At 34.3% G+C, this 26,426-nt stretch overlaps 1 protein-coding gene across 3 annotated transcripts in view; it reads right to left on the reverse strand.

Annotated features, from left to right (window-relative positions):
- Positions 1-26,426, reverse strand: part of LOC128871533 (uncharacterized) — a 114,846-nt gene that overhangs the window by 83,339 nt on the left and 5,081 nt on the right. Inside the window, exon 1 of one of the 3 annotated variants that reach the window (XM_054113358.1) lies at positions 17,183-17,288. The exons of the other annotated variants lie outside the window; for them this stretch is intronic. The gene's annotated coding sequence lies outside the window, so the exon portion shown is untranslated. Of the gene's footprint in view, positions 1-17,182; positions 17,289-26,426 lie in introns of those variants that run through there. 3 annotated transcript variants of the gene reach the window in all.

Genomic DNA, 26,426 nt, shown 5'->3' on the forward strand with positions numbered 1-26,426 from the left:
ATCAAGCCCTAATTATAGACATCCCGGAAGGAAAAGAAGACAACAATTATATCTCTGCTAGTAATTCTCTGCACCAAGCATGGAGACTGACAACACTGGACAAACCTCTATTCAACTTTGTATTAAACGAGGTCATAGAGCGCGTACAAGAAGAGAAATCAGCAGCAAGGGCAGCAAATAGGCTTGTGCAAGACATTATAGTAGCCTGCGAAGCATCGATGGCCCGGAAAGTAAAAGGCTGTCATCGGAAGCAAGTATACTGGTGGAATGACACAATCAAAGAACTAAGGGCGAAATGCTTCAGAGAGAGAAGGATCTGCCAAAGACTACGGAATACTGCGGAGCATCAAATTAGGCTGGCAAATTTTAAAAATTTTCGAAAGCAGCTAAAAAATGAGATCCGGCGAAGTAAAGCAGCCTCATTTAATCAGCTATGCAACGAGGCAGACAAAAACATATGGGGTAATGCATACAGAGTAGTAATGTCTAAAATTGTTAAAGCGCCGCAAGTAAAATGCCCTAACTTGCTAAATAATATAGTTCGGACCCTGTTTCCTCACCGCAAAACAGATCCAATGTCATACATTTCAGCATCTATAAATGACATTGATGATATAACACCTGAAGAAGTGGTACAAGCAGCAAAAATGATTGGAGATCGCAAAGCTCCCGGCCCGGATGGTATTCCGAACATAGCATTAAAAACAGCCATCCTGGAAAATCCCCAGACATTTGCTAGGGTGATGCAATTGTGTCTCGAGCAAGGCGTGTTCCCGAATTTCTGGAAGAGGCAAAGACTAGTGCTGCTCCCGAAGCCAGGGAAGCCACCAGGTATACCAGGATCCTACCGTCCCCTATGCCTCCTTGACACGATGGGCAAGCTTTTAGAGCGGCTTATTAATAACAGAATACAGCCGTACACTGAATGCGAGGCGGGACTATCCCCGTACCAGTATGGTTTCCGAAAGCGAAGGTCTACTGCAGCGGCAATACAAAAGGTGGTCACGATTGATACAGACGCGATCGCAGGCAAACGATGGAGAGGCGGTGATAAGCAATACTGCGCAGTAGTGACTTTAGATGTGAAAAACGCCTTCAACTCAGCAGACTGGGGGCACCTTCTGAAGGCACTTAAAAAGCTATCTGTTCCGGCATACATATATAATATTGTCAGAAACTATCTGAGCGATCGAGTTTTAGAATACGACACAGAAGGTGGAATAAAAAAGTATAAGATTACAGCAGGTGTGCCACAGGGCTCAGTGCTAGGCCCCACGCTTTGGAATATTATGTATGATGAAGTGTTCCGACTCCCATTTCCAACAGATGTACACATCGTTGGCTTTGCGGATGACATAGCTCTCGTAATTGTAGCTAAACTGGTGAGCGATATCGAAGTCAAAGCAAACACTGCAATTGCTACCGTAACAAACTGGCTGGATAGCGTAGGTTTATCCATTGCAGCGGAGAAAACGGAAGCGGTCCTCATCAGTACCCGCAAGAAACCAGAGATAGCCTCTTTCAGCATAGGCACACATAAATTTAAATCGTCTCGTCAGCTCAAATATCTGGGTGTTATAATTGACGACCGGCTCAGTTTTGGCCCACATGCGGAATATATAACCCACAAAGCATCAAGAATGTTCAGTGCGCTCTCTAGAATGCTCCCGAATGTGGGTGGGCCGAGAAGCAGCAAACGCAGGCTATTATCTAGCGTCATCGCATGCACCCTGCTATATGCAGCACCAGTATGGGCAAAATCCATGAAGGTAAAAGCATATAGAAGACCGTACGAAGCCATGTACAGACTTTGCGCACTGAGGGTGATAAGCGCATATAAAACCACCTCTGACGAAGCGGCAATGGTGATCGCAGGCATGATTCCGATAGATATATTGGCGGAAGAAAGAGCGAGAGTGTTCGTGCAGAAAGAACAGGACCACAGTAACATATCCGCGATCATAAAAAGAGAGAAGGCTACATCCATGCTGAAATGGCAGGAGCGTTGGGAAAACGCGACAAAGGGAAGGTGGACTTATACACTAATCCCAAAAATCGAAAAATGGCTAAATAGAAGCTATGGTGAGCCTAATTTCCAGCTAACGCAATTTTTGACAGGCCATGGTTGCTACCAGAAGTATCTACATCGCCTTAGGATACGTGATTCGCCTTTATGTCGAATATGCCATGAAGAGGAAGATGCAAGACATGTATTTTTTGTATGCCCGCGATTTGTGACTATCAGAGAGGATTTAGCTTCACTATCAGATGATCCGATAGTACCAGAAAACATAGTGGACATCATGATGTCTTCAAAGTATGCGTGGGATAAGATCTCGGCCGCAATTAGCCAAATAATTTATGCATTAAAGCTCGCAGACATATCCGAGGTCAGCGGCAGATAAACAGACGATACTTGACAAAGAAACGAACTCTTAAGTTGACGTGTGACAAGTATGGTGGGAGGGGGTGGACAGGCCCAACTGGGGTGGTTTGCTTCGGTAACAAACAAAACTGGGGGAGGATTAAAGTACATGCAACTTTTGACGGACTGCATGTGAAGTGTAACTGACGTAGAGCCTAGAGTTCAACCGCCTTCCCGACGATTTACTTAACGGTAGTACCGGGAGGGGATCGGTACATGGACGGTAGGAGGTTTAGCTGGGTTAAAGTCCTACACTGACGGGGTACAGGCTTTCGATGCTTCCTCCTCGTAAAAAAAAAAAAAAAAAAAAAAAAATACATAAACCCAGCAGGAAAAAGCGCAACTAATGAATCATATTTCTAGATCAGAATTAGTGACATCTCAACTAATGCGTATCAAAACTCTGTTAGTGGAAACCTAAGTTTTGTAACTTTACTTAACTTAACTTAATATGTTGCCGTATTACTTATATAGAAAACTTTTTTAGCGATTAAAACATAACTTAACTTGAGGAACTGTAGATTTTAGATCCTGGGTTGGTGCGTGACTACCATTAGGAAATTAAGAGAGAACTTAGGTTGGAATCTCGGTGAAAGATCAAAATGAAGAAAAAGCTTTTTCTAATAGCGGTCGCCCCTCGGCAGGCAATGGCAAACCTCCGATTGTATTTCCGCCATGAAAAAGCTGACGAATAGCCATGAATATCTACCGTTCGGAGTCGGCTTGAAACGGTAGGTCCCTCCATTTGTGGAACAATTACATTTTTTTTGTCCTTGTTCACTCCTCTCGGGAGCATAGAACCTCGACAAGACTCTTCCATCGTACACGGTTCAGTGCTGTTGTTTTTGCACCGCCCCATCAGAAGTCGGCATCTGCTAGTTCGCGCAGCAACGACCTTCTTCAAGCGTTTTTTGGTCGACCGCGGCCTTTATTATATCCGTGCCAATTATATATAGGTATATATTTTTTTCAAAATAGTTTATTTGATATGGAATTTTAAGAGAGGAACTGTCAACCAGAAGTAACAAAGAAATAGAAGATACAAAAACAAAATATTCACGTGTTGAGTAATTGTTGGTAATTTTCTAAGCTAACTTAAGTTAAATTAAATGTACACTGACTTAGTTTCCACTTAGGTTGCAAACACAGTGCACGCTGAGACGAAGATGAAGACGAAGCTGAAGACGAAAAACAGTGCAGAACAAATCGTATGAATTCGCTCGCTCGTACGCATAGTGCGCGCTGTGATGAAGACGAAACGCAAGCAATCAGCTTCAAACGCTGCTGTACTGAATTTGAAGACGAATCGCTTGCTAGTTACCGTGGTTTTTGTTTGTTTGTTCTGTCTATGCTTTGGCACGTTAATTAAGTTAAGACAGTCGATAAACAAGTAATTAAATGAGAAGTAATAATCAATAAAAGGCATACAACTAAATATATTGTATTTTAAATTATTTTTTACCTTAACGTCACAATTAGCCTTTCAGCACAAATAATTGGCATTTTATTAAAATTAGTCCAATTTTTAATAATAAGTGGCTCAATTTTAATTAGAATATAATCAAATGCGCTAATTGTCATTCTGGTATATTCCACAAATTTCTTTGCATCGTGGCGCAACTCATCATACAAATGATAAAATTCACCAAATGCTTCTCTTCCCAAATTTATAGGGTGTACTTTTTTATTTACTTTTATACGTTTTAATTTAAAATATAAGCTTTGCTCAATCAGCAGGTCATCATCTGATGAGGAATCCATTGCGACATAACAAAAGCGCAACCAATTCGTCTTGCACTGTGCAACCTATTCGCTTACTCGCAACGCAAGCAATTTCTCTTCAGCTTCGTCTTCATCTTCGTCTTCGCCTCAGCGTGCACTGTGTTTGCAGCCTTAGTATTTCATACTTTGGCAGCCTCAAATATGAAGAAATAAGCGCAAGCAAACCGACATGTCGGAGTTGTGACGTTGGAGTGCAACGATCATGCCTCTTGATGCAGTAGGTCGCCAGGTCAAGTAGGTCAAGTCAGGCTGAAAGAATTTATGGTTTTTTAAAGACAAATTTCCCCATATTAAATTTGTTTTCAATAATTTTTTTCTTATAATTAAATATATAAATTATGAAACGCATAATTTGAAATTCCTGGCTCACATAATCAGACGAGCACGGAGTATACATAATTACATTAAGAAGTGAAAGCAAAGGCAACGGTTTGGTTAATTTGCACACAGAATATCGATGGCTCGTAAAATCAGAAAATTTTCAAAAGACAAAAATAAATTATATTTATAAACATGAAATTTAAAAAATTTCATTAATTAAAATAAGTAAAAAAAAGTGAATTTTGAAAATTTTGCAAATTAAAAAAAAATAATAATTTCGCGCCAATCTATCTTTTTCAATTATTATTATTATTAACGATTCATAGACATTGTTTAGAAGCGTTACACAATTCCACCTAGTATACTGTCAGTGTCAAAATAAAGTGTGCACCACATATTGATAAGTTTCAATTTTATATATTTCATTATATATATAATATATATATATCTTATATTATATTATATCTTATATATAAAATAAAGTCAACTTTTTGTGTGTGTTCGCTAACCGGCCGTGTCTTTGCACCGAATTAAACCGAACTTACACACATTGTTAAGTAGGTATTGAAGATGGTTTACGTATAGTTTGGATACCTATTGGTGGATAGAGCTCGAGATATAGGTCAAAACGTGGACCCGGGTAACCTTCGAATGTGTATGTACAATATGGGTATCAAATGGAAGCTGTTGGTGAATGCTTTAGTTCAGAGTATTCTTCATGCCGCTCCGTGACTAGGGTCTCGAGATAGAGACCAAAACGTGGACCCTAGAATGTGTTTGTACAATATGGATATCAAATTGAAGCTGTTGGTGAATGCTTTAGTACAGAGTATTTTTCATGCCGCTCCGTGACTGGGGTCTCCAGATATAGGTCAAAACGTGGACCCGGGTAACCTTCGAATGTGTATGTACAATATGGGTATCAAATGGAAGCTGTTGGTGAATGCTTCAGTTCAGAGTATTTTTCATACCACTCCGTGACTAGGGTCTCGAGATAGAGACCAAAACGTGGACCCTAGAATGTGTTTGTACAATATGGAAATCAAATGGAAGCTGTTGGTGAATGCTTTAGTACAGAGTATTTTTCATGCCGCTCCGTGACTGGGGTCTCGAGATATAAGTCAAAACGTGGACCCGGGTAACCTTTTGTTGTGTATGTACAATATGGGTATCAAATGAAAGCTGTTGATAAGTGCTTTAATACGGGGTAATTTTCATACTTATTGATGACTATGGTCTCGAAATATATGCCAAAACGTGCATCCGCCGTGTCTTTGCCCAGCGAAGCGGGCCGGGTTTGCTAGTTATATATAAAATAAGGTCAACTTTTTGTGTGTGTTCGCTAACCGGCCGTGGCTTTGCACCGAATTAAACCAAACTTACACACATTGTTAAGAAGGTATTGAAGATGGTTTCCGTATAGTTTGGATATCTATTGGTGGATAGGGTTCGAGATATATGTAGGTCAAAACGTGCACCCTAGAATGTGTTTGTACAATATGGATATCAAATTGAAGCTGTTGATGAATGCTTTAGTGCTGAGTATTTTTCATGCCGCTCCGTGACTGGGGTCTCGAGATATAGGTCAAAACGTGGACCCGGGTAACCTTTGGTTGTGTATGTCCGATTTGGGTATCAAATGAAAGCTGTTGATAAGTGCTTTAATACGGGGTAATTTTCATACCTATTGATAACTAGGGTCTCGAAATATATGCCAAAACGTGGACCCGCCGTGTCTTTGCACCGAATTAAACCAAACTTACACACATTGTTAAGTAAGTATTGAAAATGGGTTTCGTAAAGTTTGGTTGTAATTCGGAACCCCGGCAACGCGTACAGCGTTCTTTTGAACCAGCCATAATGTCGTTTACTTTTTTAACGCTTGGGGCGGAACTGAACTGTCAAATTGACAGTGTGAGTTACAATGTGTCAATATTTCTTTCTGATTTGGATGCCATAAGGAGAAAACGTAAGTGCAATGTGTAAAAATTTTTTGTGAATTTTTTTGGAGTGGATTTTGGAACAGTGAATAATTTCTTATGAAATTTGAGAATTTAATGTGAAATCCGAATGTTCAAATGAAATTATGTGTTCGTGGAAAAAAAAATTGTTTCTTTTTTTTTTGAAAAATATAAATGGGTAATGGTTAAAAAAGCTCCAATGCTTAATAAAACATATAAATTGAAACGAAAAATTCATAGATGATCAGGAAAAAAGACGATTGTTTCTTAGTTATTCATTTGCGTTGATTTGAAATTTAAAAACAATCTTCTTTTTTCCTGATTTTCAATTTACATATATTTTATATTTACTCAAAAACAAATAGAAAAACAGAAAATATTGTTTATGCCAAAGCGCTTGAATAAAGAATAAAGAAATAAATAATATGAAAATCATATATTTTCTGTTCTAAACCATATCTATTCTATTTTAGTGTGCCCAGCGAAGGGGGCCGGGTTTGCTAGTATTTTACAATATAATTTCAACAATTTTGTTTTGAATATATATCATAGAAGAAACATATAGAGCATAGTTTCAAATTTGTAAAAATTCGCCAATTCGCCAATTCCAGAAGTTTCAAAAATCAGAATGGAGAATGGAGGAGCAGAATAAATTGAGAAAATGCTTAAGGCCGCATTAACTTTACTTTATACGGTTTTTGTTGTAGTATAAACTATATTTTTATAAAAACAAAAAAAAAGTTGAAATTACAAGATAAATGAACAGTCATAAAAGCATACTAATAAGCAGTTATCATTGGATAATTTCGCTCCATAAGGTCTGTCAATAATTTTATACTGAAAAGAATTAGTTTTTTTAAATGAATATAGTAGCAAATGTACTAAAGAAAAAAATGTTGGAATAAAGCGCAAAGTGCACGAGGTCAGATCTGAAAATAAATATCAGACTATGATTCTAAGCCCACAAAAGCCTTTAGATACATCATTTCTGAAATTTTAAAATTATTAGAAATCATTTTTATAGCTACAAATGTTTATCGGTGAGCAAAACACATACTGCAGGGAAAACCTAGGCTGACCTGAAAATTCTAGCCTCAGGCTCGAATTGTTGTTATCTAGCTTCAGACTCGAATTGTTGAACAAATGCTTATATAACAAAAAGAGGGAACGGGAGCTAGTCATGGTCCTAATTTCAATAGCAGCGCACCAGTTGGGCATTAGTGAGTTTCTCTACATGGCATATTTGCCAATGTGTAATCCCTCAATGAAATCGCTTATCGGTAGATAAAGTGCAACATTGCTTTATTCCAGGAACTTTGAGCGTAGTGGCCTACGTGATTTCGCAAAATATGAACAAGAAATATGCCAAAGAATAATAAACAGTTAATATAATATTATAAGCGATATTCAAATACACATATGCGACTACACAATCCCACCACATACATATGCACATACATATGTAGCTGTGTACTTTGGATAGAAGAACTTAAAGATTTAGCACTGTATAGTATAACTGTTTATTTTAGTGTTTTTTCTGAATTTTCTTCACTTAGGTTGGGTTGGGTTGTAGCGGCTGACCACTATAAGACACACGTAGGCTCATAAACAACTGAGATACCGCATAGCAAGCTTGGTCTGCTCTTCCTAAATCTAGTTTGCACTTTCAGAAATTTTAGAATATTCCTTACTTCCACAGTACCGAGAACGATGGTTTGCTGACCTTAAACGTGGTCATAAAGACATCGCTGATGCACAACGCAGTAGACGTCTAAATGAGGCGGTAACACCAGAAAACATCCAAACACCAAAAAAAATCCACAAAATCGTTTTGAATGATCGATGAAGTGAAGTTGCATGAGTTAGCTGACATCGTAAAGATATCAAAAGAGCGTTGGCTTTATATTGCATGAGTATCTGACTATGAGAGAGCTCTTTCAAAGAGGGTGCCGCGTTAGCGCACTGTTGACCAAAAACAAGAACCATGCACCGCGTCACAAGCCAATAAAAACAATGGCAAAACTACATGAATTGAACTTCGAATTACTCCCACATCTACTGTATTCGCCAGATTTGGCTCCCAGCGACTACTGGCTGTTCGCAGACCTAAAAAACTTCTCGGCGGTAGGAAATTTCGCTCGAATAAAGAGGTTATCGCTGAAACGCTGGCCTTTTTAGGCAAAAGACAAATAGTTCTGTAAAAGAGGTATTGAAATGTGAGAGCGGCGCTAAAATGATTGTGTTGTTCTTGATGGAAATGACGTTGATGAATGAAGCTAATTTTGAATAAAAGAAACATTTTTTCAATGTGTCATATATGAATTGGTTTGGTATGAAAAAGATAAACGATTTATTTGTTGTTAAAACATCTGCCGAGTCTGTTTGTTTTGGTTTCACCCGAACTGGAATTTGTCTATGCCTGGTATGCCGTTGAATTTGAACAATTAAACAAGAAACAAAAACAAAATTAATTTAATTGAAATAAAACAGCTAATAGCAGTGTTTAAAAATATATAATTGCTTATCCAAAACCAATTTGAACAGTCGACAAGAATGTATGTATGTACCTATACATATGAATATATGAGTGCATACGGAAAGAAAATAAACTCTCTTCATACATATTTCAAGCACCAACCAATAATTTCCGTCAATGAATATGAAACACAAACAAAAATATATGCACATATGTATGTATGTATATGCGCTCATTTATTTATTTATTTTTTGGGCAGCAACTAACGCAAAATTTATCATCTGAATGTCTAAAATTAAATTTGCGATTACATTTGTGATATCGGCTATTATCGTTATGCCGTTCAGCAGATGAAATTTTTTGGCAAATGGCATCCAATACAAATAAGCGGAAATAAATTTTGCGGTGACACTCATTTGACAGCAAATAAATAATGTATAAGAAGTGTGCCTACATGGATGGGTGTGTATATGCATGTATGAAGCGGAAGAAAGGAATTTCTAGGAAGAGTTGTAAGCAATTCTTATAATTCGTACTATGTCAGATTGAATTATTGCCCTAAACAAAAAGTTTCCCTGATTGTAGTACCTCGTACCCAGCTTGCAAAATTGCCAACATTTTCTGTGTCTTATCTTATGAAAGCTTAAGGATTCGGGCTGTTTTGTCAACAAGCGTGACGAATATCTGGCAGATGTTTGACAATTTACGAGTTTCCGAGTATATGCGTGATATACGTATGTATGCTTGTATACCTATACATATTTTTTTCTTTCACAGCATTACAACGTGTGGCGCGTCAAAGCTTTCTTTATGATACTCCTACAAATCGATCGATCTTGGGTTTTTGCTTCGTAGTTACCTATTCCCAAATCCTAGAAATCATTTTACACTGCGTCTATCCATCGGTTCCTCGGTTCGTTTTTGACCTTTACGCCCATTAGCTTTCCTGTCATGGCTAGCCATCTTATGGGCTCCGCTTTAGCAAAACGCACAGCCGCCTCGTTCTGACTGAGATCATTTAGTTCGGAGTTGTACCGGATTGTGTAACTAAGTAAACTACATATGTTTTTTGAACTGGTGATCACTGTAACTTAAAAACTGCTTGATAGATTTCAATAAAATTTATACTGTTTTTGAAAAACATAAAAAACTCCTGCCTGATCGAAGGCTTTTTTTTAATTTCGATTTTTTTTAACAATTAATTCTCGGTTTTTTCTCGAAAATCTGAAAAATATTTCCTGAGGCCGCCATATCGTTAATTTTGAAAAAAAAAATTTGTTTGCGCAGGCACAACTATTAATAAAACTAATTTCTCTTGTCCGATTGATTTTAGATGAATCACCAAGGACTTGTGATGATCACCGCAAAGGACTTCTGGAGAAACGAGCTCCACACAAACAGCGATAACTTTTACAATTATTAATATTTCTTTTTGTTTGAAATTTTGCTTAAGTCAAGTCGAAACATAATGTATTAATGCTATGTTTTTATTTTTGTGAAATAAAGCAATTGACTTGCAAAAAAAAATTTTTTGAAAATCATCATTTTTTCTAGCCTCTGCCTACCCCTAACACCATAAGGGTGTCCTACATAGTTAGCTTTGTAGTTTTAGACAAGAGCTGGGACTTGAACAAGTTAAGGTGAGCATAATGCGTTTGACATATACATATGCATGTAAAAAATTACGCAAAATTAATCACCCTATCGGAAGATGTATACTTTTTGTTCGGCAATCATATTTAACAATTGTAAACTAGACAGCTGCATTGTACAAAATAAACATTTTCATCATTTAAAATCACTTTTGTTTATTTAGTACAAAACTTATTCAAAGACATTCATAATTAATTCGCGCCACCTTGTATGTGTGTATGTTGAATGTCATGCCCTTCATTTCACACCATTTATTTATAATTTTCTCTAGGCTTATGACAGCTGTTTACTTGGGGTTGTTTGGTGTTTTTTCCTGTATGTACTTTGCATTCTCATGTACATTACAAAAGCACATGCAATCTACATACATACATACAGTGCGTTAATATTACGGTATTGCAGTATTACTGGTACTTTTGTGTTTTTCCAATTTACTGAGGAAATTTCTAGAAAGTACATGTGTAATTACATACATATCTCATATACATACATATAAGTTTACCATACAGAAAGACTATAATTATATTTTCCTCAAAATCGATTTCGTTGAGATAATAAATCGTAAAAATGTCGAAAAAAAAAATTCAGCAGTTAGTTATAATTAGTTAGTATACATATTTATACTATACTTATATAGCATTCACAAATCTGTGCCCGGAAGAAATACCGACTAAAGTCGTGTTAGTACAAAGTTGATTTATTGCTACCACTGCATTCCTTGCATTAAAATAAACCACCACTAAAAATGTCATTAAGAGCTCAAAAAAAATTATATTTTATACCTTTAAAAGTAAACAGCTAAAATCGATATTCTATATTCATGATTTTGGAATAGATTAGTTAGCCTCAATTTGCTTCAACATTTGTTGAAAATTTTCTTAAATAGAATTAGGGTTTCATTCCAAAACCATTCATTAATTTAGCATTTCAAATTTTGAATAACAACAAAATTAACTCCAGTTTCATGTTTTGAATAATAGTCAAAGTTGAATTGTGTGCTCATTTCAAAGGTATAGAGTAAGATTTTCAAATCCTAAGCCCACTGAAGCAGTCTAATATAATTTCAACATAAAATCTTTTCCTTTGGAATAATAGATAAAGTCGAAATACGATTTAGAAATTAAAAAAAAAAAAACGAAAAAGAAGACAAAATACTTTCACATGGAACAGATAAAGTTGAGGTAGGATTTAGAACTAAAAAATAAATAACCAAAAAAGAGAAAAAATTTAACTGTTTGTTAACTTGACTTCTCTTAAGTTAACTTTTGCCTCGTTATGAATTGAATTGCATTCTAAAATATTACAAAATTGCTATCATGCAGCTCAAAAAATTTTGCTTAATCAAAAATCCTAAATTTCCTGAGTTTAGTTCTTATTCCTTGTGGGCACAGAAATGTAAAAGTATTTTTATTTGTTTTTCACTTATAGGCTTCTAAACCCTCATACAAAGAATCGATTTCGCACTACAATATTTCGGCCATCAGATGAACTCTGTTTGTAGGCAAAAGGGGGTATGAAATGAAGTAGTTTTTCTCAAAAAATGTTTCCAGTTTCTATCCCGCATTCAAGTGGCAGTACTTCCTATACAAATTTTGTGTTGCTGGTTTTCATCTACCGTGAAACAGTGAGAATAATTCTTCTGTGGTTCTAATGCGAAAAGTCCCATTGAAATGAAATTTTAGTCAGTTATTTTAGTTTATTTGAACCAGCGAGGCAGCTTCGGGTTGATAGTTTCCGAAAAATCGTATGTACGGGCCGATTTAGTTTATATACGGAATATGTCTTATCTGCATACAAATCAATGTTTTAGCAAGAAATAGAACGATAAGTAGCATTGAGGTCGATATTATAAAAAATAGTATTTATAGTCCGGCTTGGGTCAACCTTGAGATATGTCTAAACGTTTTAAAATATATATATATATATTTTTTTTTTTTAACTAGGCCCGCTAGATGGCGCCTTTGGCAACATACGAAGCAATGGGTTTGAAAAAAATTAATAGAAATACATATGTAGTTATCGAATTAATAGCACAATTAGTCAAAGCTCAAGCATTTTATTTTTATGCTACCAATAGACTTTCAAAAAACAAAAAATTTGGGTGCTACTCAGAGGAAAAAAGAAAACGTTTTCACTACGACGTGATGAACTATGAACGCGGCTCTGGTGATACAATCACCCTCCCCTTGAGGTGATTTTTATTTCTTTTACGTATAGTATACTTACTTTTATTTTTTTACTGGAAAAATATGGTTGAAACTTTGCTCCTATTTGCGACCGAAAAAATAAAATTAAAATATTTAAATCTGGCATATTTACACCAGATTTTAAATTTTGTTTTGACACAAAAAGTTATTATTGGATTTGTGATTTTTTTTACCGTCAGATTTGAATATTTGCATTTAACGGCTTTTAATCTTTATTTTTGACAGAAAAATTACGGCTTTTAAACTTTATTTTTGACCGAAAAATTAAAAGTCACATTTTTTTACCGAAAAATAAAAGTCACATTTGCATATTTACATTTGACTGAACAATTAAAGGGCAAAGTTGACTTAAACTTTTAATTTTTATTTTTGGCCAAAAAAATGAAAGTCATATTTTAAGTTACGTTTTCGATAGATCGAAAAATCGAATTTTAACTTTTTTCTATCAAAAAATTATCAGTCACAAATGAATCTTTATATTTGACTGAAAAATTAAAAGTTATATTTAAATGTTTACATATGTCTCAAAAACTAAGAGTGAATTTTTAATTCTTGTTTTTGGCCAAAAAACTAAAAGCCAGATTTAAAGTTTTGTTTTCACAGAAAAAAATAAAATCGAATTTTAACTTTTTTAACGAAAGCTATCTTTTGAACTGAAAATATTTTATTTCCATGTTATTTATATTATTTATTGACTCTTTATAGGTACGGTACCTGTTCATTTTTTGCAAAAATTCCAAAATTCCTCTGGTTTCTATAAAAGCAAACTTTTACAAAAAGTTACTTCTCCCTTCATTAGTTACGCAATAAAAAGAAAAAAACTGGCATTCCGAAGACAAACCCCAAAACTCGTACGACCAGTGTTATTTATGCACTCACAATAAGGCAAAATTTTATTTTTTTTTACTTCAAAGTTTTAACAAGAAAACAAACTTAGCGAAGATTTTAGCAAGACACTTTTTTTTTCTCCTTTTGTGTTACGAGGAAAAAAACTCGGGTATCATCTATTTTCATATGAAACTGAAATAAAAAATATTCACCTGCAGATCTTAAAGTTTTGCAAACTTTTATCTTCTTCTTTAAGTAACAAAAATGATAGGCAGTGCCTTTCTGTATTAAAGTAAAGATATGTACCTATATATGTGCATCTGTATGCCTCCAAAGTAGAAAATCCTATAAATAGCATAAGTAGCCAGTATTTTAACAAAAGCAGGAAAACACAAGAAAAGTTTGATCTTATTAGGCAACTTTGTTCATTTCAAATAGGCAAATGCGTATATGGAATAGGCACAGCAACCTAGCACTGCTTTGGCGGGAGCCTTTTCATGTCAAAAATTGTAACATTCAGCGAAAACGCTCGTCACTTGCAGGGCATAATATAAATAAAAGAATTTAGGTAGGTATGTATATCGCTTAAATTGCTTCGCCGGAGAAAAAGGGGAAAAACAATTTTCAGCTTATCATGCCCTTCAATCTATTTGCTGCAAATCTTAAAAATATTTTGTGGATTTTTTTACATCTATGCGCATATGACTTTTAGGCATGTGTTTATTTAACTGGCAGTTCATTTCAAGGCAGGTGCTCATTTATGTTGCAGAAAGGCTGCTTACATATTTTGGGGAGGACCATATTCGCAATTATCTCGCTTTCATATGGAGCTTTGGAAATAACTCAGAAAATGCTTTACCGAAACTAAAAGTTTGTGAGCTACTGAAAGGATTGACTATCACAACTTTCCCTGCGAGCGAGACTTTCACATACACAACCACATTATATTGCTTTTTAATATAAATGAAGCATGCAGATAAAATAAGTTTCTCATAATATATTCTATGATGGCAACGAATAAATTTTTATAACTTTTCCGACACATAAACTGTGCAACTTTGCTATTCCCTTGCGGGAAATTAAACAGATGACGTGATAATCACTATAGAAAAGTGAAGGTTAGTTATAAATTTACTAGATCGAAATCACCGCAATATCTACGATATCAACATCAACTTATCTCATTATGATAAAATATTTCCTTATTTGCACTAGGGACCATAATTATTCAGCCATTCCATATTAAATGTTACAAAAACTGATGCTTTGCTGCAATATGGCCTTTGACTTCGACCAAATTTTAGATATGAACTAAATTTATGCTTAACACGTTCCCTGTCCCAATACAAAAATGCAAAATTGACCGACAAGTCCAACAGGGTTTTTTGAATAATTTGTTTTTTTGTAGTCATAGGATAGCTTTAGTAATAATAATAATTAAAAAACAAAAAACGGATGTAGGGGATTTCTACCTGAAACACATATGGTCCATGAGCGTAGAGGGTCTTCTGCATGTTCATGAAACACAGGTGGTTCATATACCCCCTGACGCACATATGGCTCAGGAACGTATCAGTGCTTATCAGGCGCACGTTTACTGAACCATATGTGGCTCAGCGGACAGGGAACGTGTTAAATTAATGGAAATAGGCTTCACAAAGTTTTGAAACTTTTTTCATAGAAGCTGTAGCGTGACAAAAAACAAAAAAGTGATTAAGATGAGCTACTAAAACCTTATATAAGTCAACATTTTATGACTCGATATTTATAAATGGAGTATTATAAGTCTGATAGTATTGATTACAGTGTACTCTCTCCTAATGGACACCTCTTTTAAGCGGACATCTCCCATAAGCGAACACTCGATGAGAGGGTTTAAAAAGGATGTGTTTGAATATTTTAATCTGTTTGAGCATGTGAAAAAATTTTAACGAAATTATAATTAATTTTTCCCAAAATAAACCATTAGTATTGGTTTGCATTTTTATCCATCAAGGTACTTCTTTACAGCTTCATTGCTAAAAATTTCGAAGTAAAATAAAAACAAATGGCATTTGTATAAATTTTGTTTTCAAAATGTTTTTTCACTCTACTTGGTACAAAATAATTATGTGCTTACATTACATATAAACCGAAGTTCACTGAATTTTAATTGTACTGCAGTACTATTACACTGCGCAAGAGTGTGGGTATCAAAAATCTTTAAGCGCTTCAATCTTCCTCCAAGATTTTCTTGGAATTTACTCCAAAAAAAAAAGAAAACAAAATTGGTAAAGATGAACCTTTCGTTTCCTTTCCTTTCCTTTCCTTTCCTTTCCTTTCCTTTCCTTTCCTTTCCTTTCCTTTCCTTTCCTTTCCTTTCCTTTCCTTCCTGACCTTTTTCACGGTCTAACTTATGAGTTTAATATTACTAATAATAACCTTCGTCAGTATGAAACCTTAAAAATTGACTTCTCAAAAGACAAACATGGGGTGAATGCTCCGATTTCTAGGGCAACTGCGGTTTTAAATTCTTCTGGTGATGATTCTACATGGCCGTACATGACATCTTAGTCAATCAGCTCCAATCGTTAATCTCTTAGTACTATTTTATTTTTCTTAGTACTATTGTACATTAACTTAATATAATCCGTAAGAATCTATGCATTCAAGGACTTTATACACCAATAAACTACTAAACAATTAAAGCAATATATTCATGTTACCCAACCACCTTTCATTTCACGGTATCAGTGCTAAAAACAGCTGAATATTAAAGAACGACATTTTTTTTTTTAAATCTCTTGAAATTTATTTTTTTGTTTCGCTACCATGCCATACAATCTTTTAAAATTACGACATTTTTTTTAAAGCTGATTTCTAAATAAAACTTTACTTAAAAAAAATTCTATAGTGAATATCGCGGTCATATTGATTTTCTCATGTGTGAAAAAAAGTAAAAAATTTTCCCACTGTGTTATTTATAAACAAAATAAAACACTAGCCAGTACGAAATATATAAAAAACACTCAGAAAATATTTAAATATCAAAAAACGTTAAAAGAATTAATACATTAATATTACATCAAAAAGAAAAGTTATTGCATGTATTAACCCGATCAGCTGCGCCTAACGGCATGTGTATACAAATTAACACACAAACGCAATCCCTCTCACCACTACATTACACCACTGCACTACTTGTAAACAAATTGCGTTGCCTCTGATCCACTTTGACCTTACGCAAGGTTAAGGGCAAAAAGAAGAATTTAACTTAGGAAATAATGCAATTGTCATTGGCAAACAAACTGGCAGAATTTTAATTTTTTCACTTCACATCACGTTTGCAACAGGTTGCATTGAAAAGCCTTTCAAAGCAGAGTTTCAAAATAAACAGCAAATGCAGTGCTTGGATTTCTTTTACCGCGTAAAGTATTGCACACACACAGAAAAAACAAAATTTCCCGCTTACAGGAATGACCGACACAGCTCGTAGCAAATTAAATAAAAATACACCGAATATTTTTGTATATTAAATGTATATAAGCACCTTTTTAAGAACTTTAGACTTTTAGTAAAAATACAATTATTTTTATTATTTCTTAAATGTTGCTGCTGCTGCAGTACAAACAACTTTTTTCAATTACTCTAGTGGGCTGCCTTCAAAAGACTAAACGCAGCAATGACATCAACCAAAAAGGAAAACTCACTTTCAGTAGCACCGGCGTCACGGCGTATGCCTAACTGCCGTACACGCACACACACCTACTTTCCCACACTCACTCACTTACCTCCTCACCAGCAGACGCACATGAGAGAGGAGTGTGTCGTTGCTGGGTTTTGCTTCAAGTGAAAACACTACCCTAACTGCGATTTTATTGCTGCTGTTGCTGACGACACTTCCCCCATACAGAATGTGGCTAGTCTTGCTGTTGTTGGAATAGTGCGCTGATTATCGGCAGTTGATTTTGTATATGTACTTGTATGTGTATGTAAGGAAGGAGGACGTTGGGTTCGTCACGTTGAAGCGGACAACAGCTGTTTAGGGCGACTGGAGAGTTTAGCGGTACTTCTTCATTAGATTTTAAGAACTTATGAACAAAATAAAGTTTTCGTTATATCTTCCGCATAAACAAAACTTAAAAAAGGTTGAGCAATAAAATATTTAAATTTTATTTGTTTGTTTTGTACTCTGAACAGCAACCCAATGGATGTTTGGTATATACAAAAATATGCTTATGTACTACGTATACACGCAAGTACTTACATAGCACACGTTTGCCAGAAGAAAGTCATAATTTCAAATTGTTTTTTTTTTTTGTTTTTTTTTAGAAAAGTATGCAGAAATGACCAGTAGTTCTTCCTTTATGCTGTGTAGAGCAAAGGAAACAAATACTTTAAAGCCGGTTTTGCTTTTTTTTTTGCTTTTAATTTTAGATTTTTTGTGTTATGGTATTCTTCAAGTAGACGATCCATATATGTACGCATACATAAGTACTCGTATGCTGCCGTTGTTAATTATACCAATCAGTCTCGTTTCATTCATTCTCATCAAAGCTCTAAAAAAATCGATTTTTAAGGGCTCCCGTCGTAGACGAATGAGTTGGTGCATGACTACTATTCGGAAGGGCACAAAGTATAGAAGAAGTTTTTTCTAATAGTGCTCGTCTCTCAGCATAACAAAATAACAAACCTCCGAGTGTATGTCTGCCATAAAAAAGCTTCTCATGAAAAAACCATATACCGTTCGCAGGTGGAATAAAATTGCTGACCCCTCCATTTGAGGAATGAGATCAAGACGGGTGCCACAAATAGTAGTAAGGACACGGCCAAATAAAGAGCGTAGGCGTCTATTATATACATACTCGTATATAATTAATACCTGAAGAATATTTTGCGTCCGTTTCTCCACGACCAGGCTCGATTTTTTGAAACTTACTTTTTAAGTGAATGTACGCCATAATTCTGCAGTAGATTTTTATGAAATTAAGTAGGTACACTGGATTTTTTGTGGTTTTCTAATTAATTTTACAATAAAACATTTGCCTTTTTTTTACAAAATTGCTTTCCTGGCTTTCAAGTGCTTCCTTCAGCAAAGGCATTTTAATTTTTTCATTTTAAATTATTATCTTGGGAGTTACGATGTACTCCACGAAACAACTTTATTCGAGGTACCCCCAAAGATTCACTATAGCTCGATTTTCAATAGTTTACCATGAAAATTTAGGAAAATATTGCTCAAATGTGGCATTATTATATAGAAATCGACCTAATAAACTAATCCTTTCAATCCAAGACATGCGCAATAGCACGCAGTACCACACATATGGGCCACAAATGAACGAGATAAGATTAGAGGTGTACTCGTAAATTGGCCTGATACAAAAGACTTCTTTGTGATGTCTGTTTCAGACAGAAATTCTGAATACTGAAATCGCAAAGATTCCAGTAGTCCATAACGTTCCCTTTCTGTGTTAACCTCGTAACTTCATTTTTTTCGACATTGAGATTTTTAGTGAAAAACACTCCTTAGCACTCCTGTTACGTAAAACAAAACATACAATGTTCATAATGATTATAGAATTTTTTTCAGAGCGTTTTGGTTTTTCTCGTATCTACATGTTCGAATTCAAAAACCTCGTATCTACTATAAGTAACGTATCAAATAAGTTATAACTATTCAAAGAAGTTAAGTAACTCTAAACATTTTTATCGATTTACTAAAAATTATGATTTTGTAGATACGAGTTAACAAAGAAAGGGGACGATAAAGAAAGTCAAATAAACCACATGTTATGTGACCATAGATGAGTTCTTGTAGGCTTGCTTGTGATGATGCTCTGCCACTGCGCCGTGTGCAATCGCTTGTGTCGCGGCGTTTCAGTACGCGGGTTCGATAACGCAGTAGCAGAACCAAGCTACCATCATAACTTATACCTACAGTCCTAAAAGGCCTAGGAATTCTTAACCCTGGCAGGGCATGCGTATGTCGTGTGGCTGCTCTATATCCTCCCTACCTTGGCTTTGTAGATGTAAATAAAGCCCCATTAGATCATTTACACTTCCTCTGAATTCTAACCAAAATTATGCAAAACCTAGTGAATAATTTTCATTACAATATTTATTAAAGATTACATAGCATGACAATTCAACTATTCAAAATTAATATATATTTAGAATAATGGCGTACTAACATTATTTTGTGGGGAGAGTGCATATTAACATAAAAAAATGAATATTAGCAATTGCATTTACATATTTTTGGTGTCGATATAGCAGTCCAACGACGCGTAGAAGGTCTCCTCGCTATGTGGTTGTTGCTAGATTTTCGTGCTTTAAATTACATTAGGTTATTCCTTTTTGTTATGATAAAATCACTTTAGCTTTCTTATTATTAAAAAAAAATTTATAATAAAAATAAATTAATTTTTTTCTTTAATTCTATTCCGGTTTCATTTAAGAGAAAAGAAATTATAATTATAAAATAGTTTAAAGACGTGAAGAAAATAAGAAAAAAACAAAGAACTATGTTGAGGAAGGTTAATGTTAGTATATGTATAATATTCAAAAAAAAATAATAATAATGAAAACAAAAAAATATTTTACCATTTGATAATTTTTTACAAAATCCATAAAAATGCACTGATTAATTTAGTTTCAATTTTAATTTAATTGTTGCTTTTAACAGTTAACAACTGTTAAGTATTATTCATGTATACATATATACATATATGATATAAGTTTTTAACTTCAAATTAAAGCTTTCTAATTTAAAATTAAATTTTTTTAAATGCAAATTAAAGATTTTTTATTTCAAATTAATGTTTATGAAATATGTTATGATAATTAGTCATCATCAAGTCATCACATATTATTTTCGAAATGTGTTTATTTTGCTGATAATAACGTTAAATACTTTGTTGTCTAAATGTTTAGAGTTTAGCAATTGTAGTAATCACAAAATAGAACATTTTTTGCAATCTCAGTAAACGCAGTATTAAACTTTTCTTTTTTTGTTGTGTAATTATTATTTATTTGAAAATAAATATTTGAAATTCAAGATCCTTAAAATCCTTTAATAAGTTTATGATAATGAACACCAATACATCACCTGAAGAAGTAACTGTTGAAGATAATACAGGAATTCCGGTAAATAAACGTCATTAACAGCGAATAATGCAGGTCACAGAAGATTCTGATCATAGCAATTTAGAAAATGAAGAGAACTTACCTATTCCTCGTTGCAGGGGAAATTATGTTAAAACGAGTATTAACAAAAAGAATATTTTGATAAAATGCTATGAAGAAAGTAAAGCTATTGCAGAGTCAGCAGAATCAGCTAGAATTAATAAAACACAGCCACTTCTATAATTAGAAGATATAAGAAGGATGGATGTGAGATTATTAGATGAAATAGTGGTGGAAAAGGAAATGCTAAACTAAGTGATGAGATTTTAAACTATGTGGAGAAATTATTTGAAGAAAATCCATCAATTACTTAAAACAAATATAAAAAAATATATTGAAAATAAAAACGTCAACATGACCACAACAACGGTATTTAATGCATTAAAAGCTTTAAAAATAACATTAAAAACCGCCCCAATCAAGTTGGACCGTTTAAACGCCAAATCAACAATTGAACAACGCAAAAATTATGCATTACATTTTTCACAAAATGCTGCACAAACACATGAGAAAATATTTTTTATTGATGAATTCGGTTTCAACTACCATCTTCGCAGAAATAAAGCTCGATAGAGGATAAATACTTCAGCCCATGTAATAGCTTCACCAACAAGAGGAAGAAATGTTTCATTAATTTTAGCCATTCTCAAGTAATTTCTAACTCGACAGTAAATTCAAATGTTTTTATTACATTTCTTGATGGATTATTTAATAAACTTGCTGAAAGTAACAGCGTTGAAGTAACCGTTGCATCAAATGCTTTGTCCAAAATGCTTTATTTTTTATTGTAAATATTCAATATTACATTAGTAAACTTTAATTTGAAATAAAAAAACTTTAATTTGCTTTTAAAAAATTTTAATTTCAAATTAAAAAACTTAATTAAGAATTAAACTTTTCTTTTTTTTTGAAGTTAAAAACCTATATATAACTAGATACCATATATCTTAACTGTTGTACGCTCGAAGAATCACAAGAACCGGCGTTAGCTGGAATCCGTAATGGCCATTTATTTTCGGTGTAAAAACTTATTAATTTTTTTTTTTTTAAGGTGGAAACTTTTATGAACGCAAGATATTTTATGAACGCATGATGGTGTGGATGAATTCGGTGGGACAGTGTACAGTGACGGCCGACAGCCTTTACTTATATCCTGAATGATGAACTCAACCCTATATTGACTTGTTTTAGCTTATTCTAGTTCTTACGCGTTTGCACGCCTCGACGGTTTTGTAGTGAATAAAGAAACGACGACTGAGCTTAAACTGGATAACAAAAAGGGAAACTTTCACTACTTTCGTTATTGTGATCATGATCGGATGGGACATTTTCTCGCTGTGTGTAATTTGTACATAAAAGAGATACCTGTGTTTCTTTTGTGTGTATGAAAATAAGAAGGATGGAAAATAGAAGAAAAGAAAGATGCGCACATGTACCGCGATACAAATGCTTGTTCCAGATGGAAATTCTTAACACTGAAATCGGAAAGATTCCAGTAGCCCATAAAGAACGTTTAATGAACCACATCAATGAAAAAGCACACTATTTAATTGAAACCGACGGATTAATACGAAGGCACAGACGCAATACACCTAGCGATACTTCCATTAAAATGTAACTAAAGCTAGCGATATTATATTTCCATAAAAATGCTTTATACTCGTATTAGGAAGAGGGAAAATTGCATAATGTTGTCATATTTAAGTTACTTGTTAGTTATTTGTATATATTGTATTTGTGAACAAGTCGCAACAAATAAAAAAATAGATGTATTTCTAAATTGCTTCAGCATAAGCCATATGAAAGATTTGCAAGGGATATTTATTGTAATCGCTTTATAGAGTCAAGTGTGACCATCCACGCATTATCTAATTCGATTTTTGCTTACAAATGGAAAATGGCTAATGAGCTATAAAGTCTTTCAGCTTCTGATCAGCAACTACATAGGATTACTATGTTGTGAACCAGTTACACTATCGAAGTGTGTTGAAAAAATTGTATTGGTCATATTTGAGTACATGAAAGTTACAGCATACATTTGCCGCTTTGACTTATTTCTATCGTTCAAGTTCAATTCACAGCTTTGGGGTATAAAGAGAATTTTACGACAACCATTTACACACACACATATTGACCCGTTTTATCCCTCTCTTATAGACATTTTTTGCCCTTTCCCGCAAAAGAGACAAAAAATACCCGCCTATAGACGAGTTAGAGAGTTAAAATGTTCCTCCTGTAATTTTTTACAAGTTGTGAAAAATGCAGTCAATACGATTTCTTTGGCTTGCTGGGTTATTGGTGTCTTAAATTGGTTCCGAACATTTGGCACACAAACGAAACAGCTGATTGGCATAAAAACGCCCAAAAATACGGCCAGTTTGTTCTTCTTATCACACGGACAGCATTAACGATTAACATAGAAAAAAGTGAAGAGAAAAAGCTCGCAACATAGCGAAACACTACGTGCGTCTTGCTTAGTGTGTATGTATACGAAATAACAACACACAAATAAATATGAAAATACCTAAAATAAATATACAAACTTATTTAGCGAACCATGCGTCATTAGGGGAAATTCTTCGCTCCGCTTACCTCATTAAAGCAAAGACAGTGGCGTAGCCGAATGGGTTGGTGCGCGACTACCATTCGGAATTCAGAGAGAACGTAGGTTCACATCTCGGTGAAACACCAAAATGAAGAAAACGTTTTTTTCTAGTAGCAGTCGCTCCTCGGCAGGCAATGGCAAACCTCCGAACGTATTTCTGCCATGAAAAAGCTCCTCATAAAAAAAATATTTGCCGTTCGGAGTCGGCTTGAAACTGTAGGTCCCTCCATTTGTGGAACAACATCAAGACGCACGCCACAAATAGGAGGAGGAGTTTGGTCAAAAACCCAAAAAGGCTGTACGCGCCAATTACATATACATGTATATAGTAGAATTTTATTATTGGGCTTATATTAAAGTTACAATATAACAGAACTAGGCAGACCAATTTATACAAGGTGGCGCAAAATTAATCATCGAATTTTGTTTTAGCATTGCTTTTTTACTAAATAAAGAAAGCGATTTTGAGTGAGGGAAATCTTTATTTTGAACTCCACCGCTCCGTTGCTTCTCTGTTGGTACACTACAGCAGTTCAGTTCACAAGTGTCAAATATGATTGACCTATGGCGCCATTTCCAAAATTATAAATCTTCTCATAGGGTAGTTATTTTTGCACCACCTTGTATGTAAAATACAAAGGAATTTAACAGGAAAATTAAATGAAAAACCTAAAAAATATATATATTAATAAAATAGTAACAGTAAAATAATTTAATATGAATTACAATAAGCCAAAATGAAATAAAAAGTAAAAGTAAAGGGTCTTCTAAAAATGGCGGCTAGCTGGCAGTCCTTAATAATTCCTAGGAGGTAAGTCTATTGTTGTGTTATACGTTTTTATAATTAATGACCTACAAATTCAAACTCGACTGCAATCCAATTCCAGCGTTTGTATTTTCTGAGTAATTTTTAGAGGCAGAGTTACCAGTGGATTTAATTACTTGAATCGTCAACTTGAATTTTAACAATGTTGCTACTTATTACTTTAACATCTATGTCATTTTTGGCATTTATCAAGTAGACAGTTGTACAATTTTACTCGATAGAACAACACGTTAAAATTATTGGAACTTATTATGATCTTTAAGAACAACGTATCGAAAAATTCGTGAATTTTTTCATGGAAATAATCGTCCGAGTGAGTCGTCTACTCAAAGGTTGGTGAAAAATTCCAAGAAACTGGTTTTGTTGAGAATAGAAAAATGACTGGCAGACCCGAAATTGGACGCTCTGTTGAGAGTATTTCTGCTGTAGGGCAAAGCGTTGTTGAACAACCTTCAACATAGATTTATCGATGTTCTCAAGATTTAGGCAATCATGAATCGACTGTTTGGCAGATTTTAACTGTAGATGGAATGGAATTTTTCACATATAATTGTTAAGAGCTGTATTTTGAATAGAAATAGCCAATCCTGAAAGAATCCAAATTTGTACATGTTTTATTTTAAAACACCTAGGCACGTCTTCCAAAAGGTCCCTTACTTGTACAACGTCTTAAATTTTTTTTGTAAGAACTGAGTACATACAAACTCTTTTTCCAATTGCCAAAATTTGGCTTCCGTTCCTGCCCTTCAAACAACGCATCATCGTAACTTCTACACTTTCGTTCCATATAAGTAATTTAACCTTCTCCTTCCTATTATAAGAACCATAAGAAATCTACGAGAAAGCCTTTTTATTGGATCTTAATCATTATGAAATCGAAATTTTGCTAAAACTAATAATTTAATAAATTATTTGGTAACCATACTACTTGTCGATTTTTGCTTACTCTGTTGACCACTTATGGTCAGTGATTTACCCTTTTTGTCATGTCAGTATATTCGTCAATTCATACCCCACTCATAACACCGCGTTACACACATTCTGTCCTATGAACCAAATATACTTTTTCGGAAAGGGGATACAAAATAAAAATACATGTGTATCGGCGATTTTCATGTACACGACACAATTTTTTTTTGTGTATTTTATAACTTTAAACGAGCAATTCTTGTATGCATATCTGTATAGCCACACGATCTCAGAATTAGCTTAACGGATTTGAATGAAAATGGGCACACAGATAGTGTATCACATTTCTAGACTTTTCACCTAGGTGTTGCCACTGACAATGTTTCACAGGGTTGCCACCTGTTCGAAATTAAAAAAAAAATTTCATGAGATATGCCGATGTGGGTATCAAAGGAAAGGTATTTCACTCCGCATTACAATAGAGATATAAAACCCCGAATTTTTTTATTAATTTTATTATATAAAAATTAAAAATTGTTACATTAAATATTTTAATGCTTTTAAAGAAACTTAGGCCTTTTATTTTTGCGTTTGTAAGCATTTGTGTCAGTATCGCGACAAATAGATCAACAGTATTCGGCAAGCATATGCGTAATGTCTTGTCCTTTAAAGCGCTTTTCAATAGCCTGATGGAACCTTTCGCCATGTTCATCGCTACAAGCTCCTAAATCACCAGGAAAACAATCTAAATGATTGCGAACGAAATGGATCTTTAGCGACATTAATATGCCCATTTCGCTATATGCCGAAATCATTTCTGCAACAATATTTTTATAATTGTCAGCTCGTTTGTTGCCAAGAAACTGCTCAATAACGGCAACTGTGCCTTTCCATGCACGTTGTTCAATAGCATTCAATTTTGATGAAAATTCATAACTTGCAACTATTTTTTTTGTCTGCGGACCACTGAAAACACCTTAAATTATACACATCATTAAAAAAATAAAGTTACTAAATTAAAGGGTAATAAGTTGTTTAAAAATTTGGACTCCCTTCAAGTTATGCCGAAAATTTAGAAAAAAAAATTTTTTTTAGAAAAAAAAAATTCAAGAAAATCTGAGAATTGATAATCTTTTTTTTTTTAACGTTACATAATAAAAACATTTCCACGAGTCTGTCTGCAGAAATTCAGCGCGATTGGATCACGGAAAAAAGGTTAAAAATTGATCCAAAGTTTTTCACACAGGCGGACTACGAGCTCTATAT

This window comes from Anastrepha ludens, chromosome 2 (genome assembly GCF_028408465.1).
Source record: "Anastrepha ludens isolate Willacy chromosome 2, idAnaLude1.1, whole genome shotgun sequence".
NCBI lineage: Eukaryota > Metazoa > Arthropoda > Insecta > Diptera > Tephritidae > Anastrepha > Anastrepha ludens.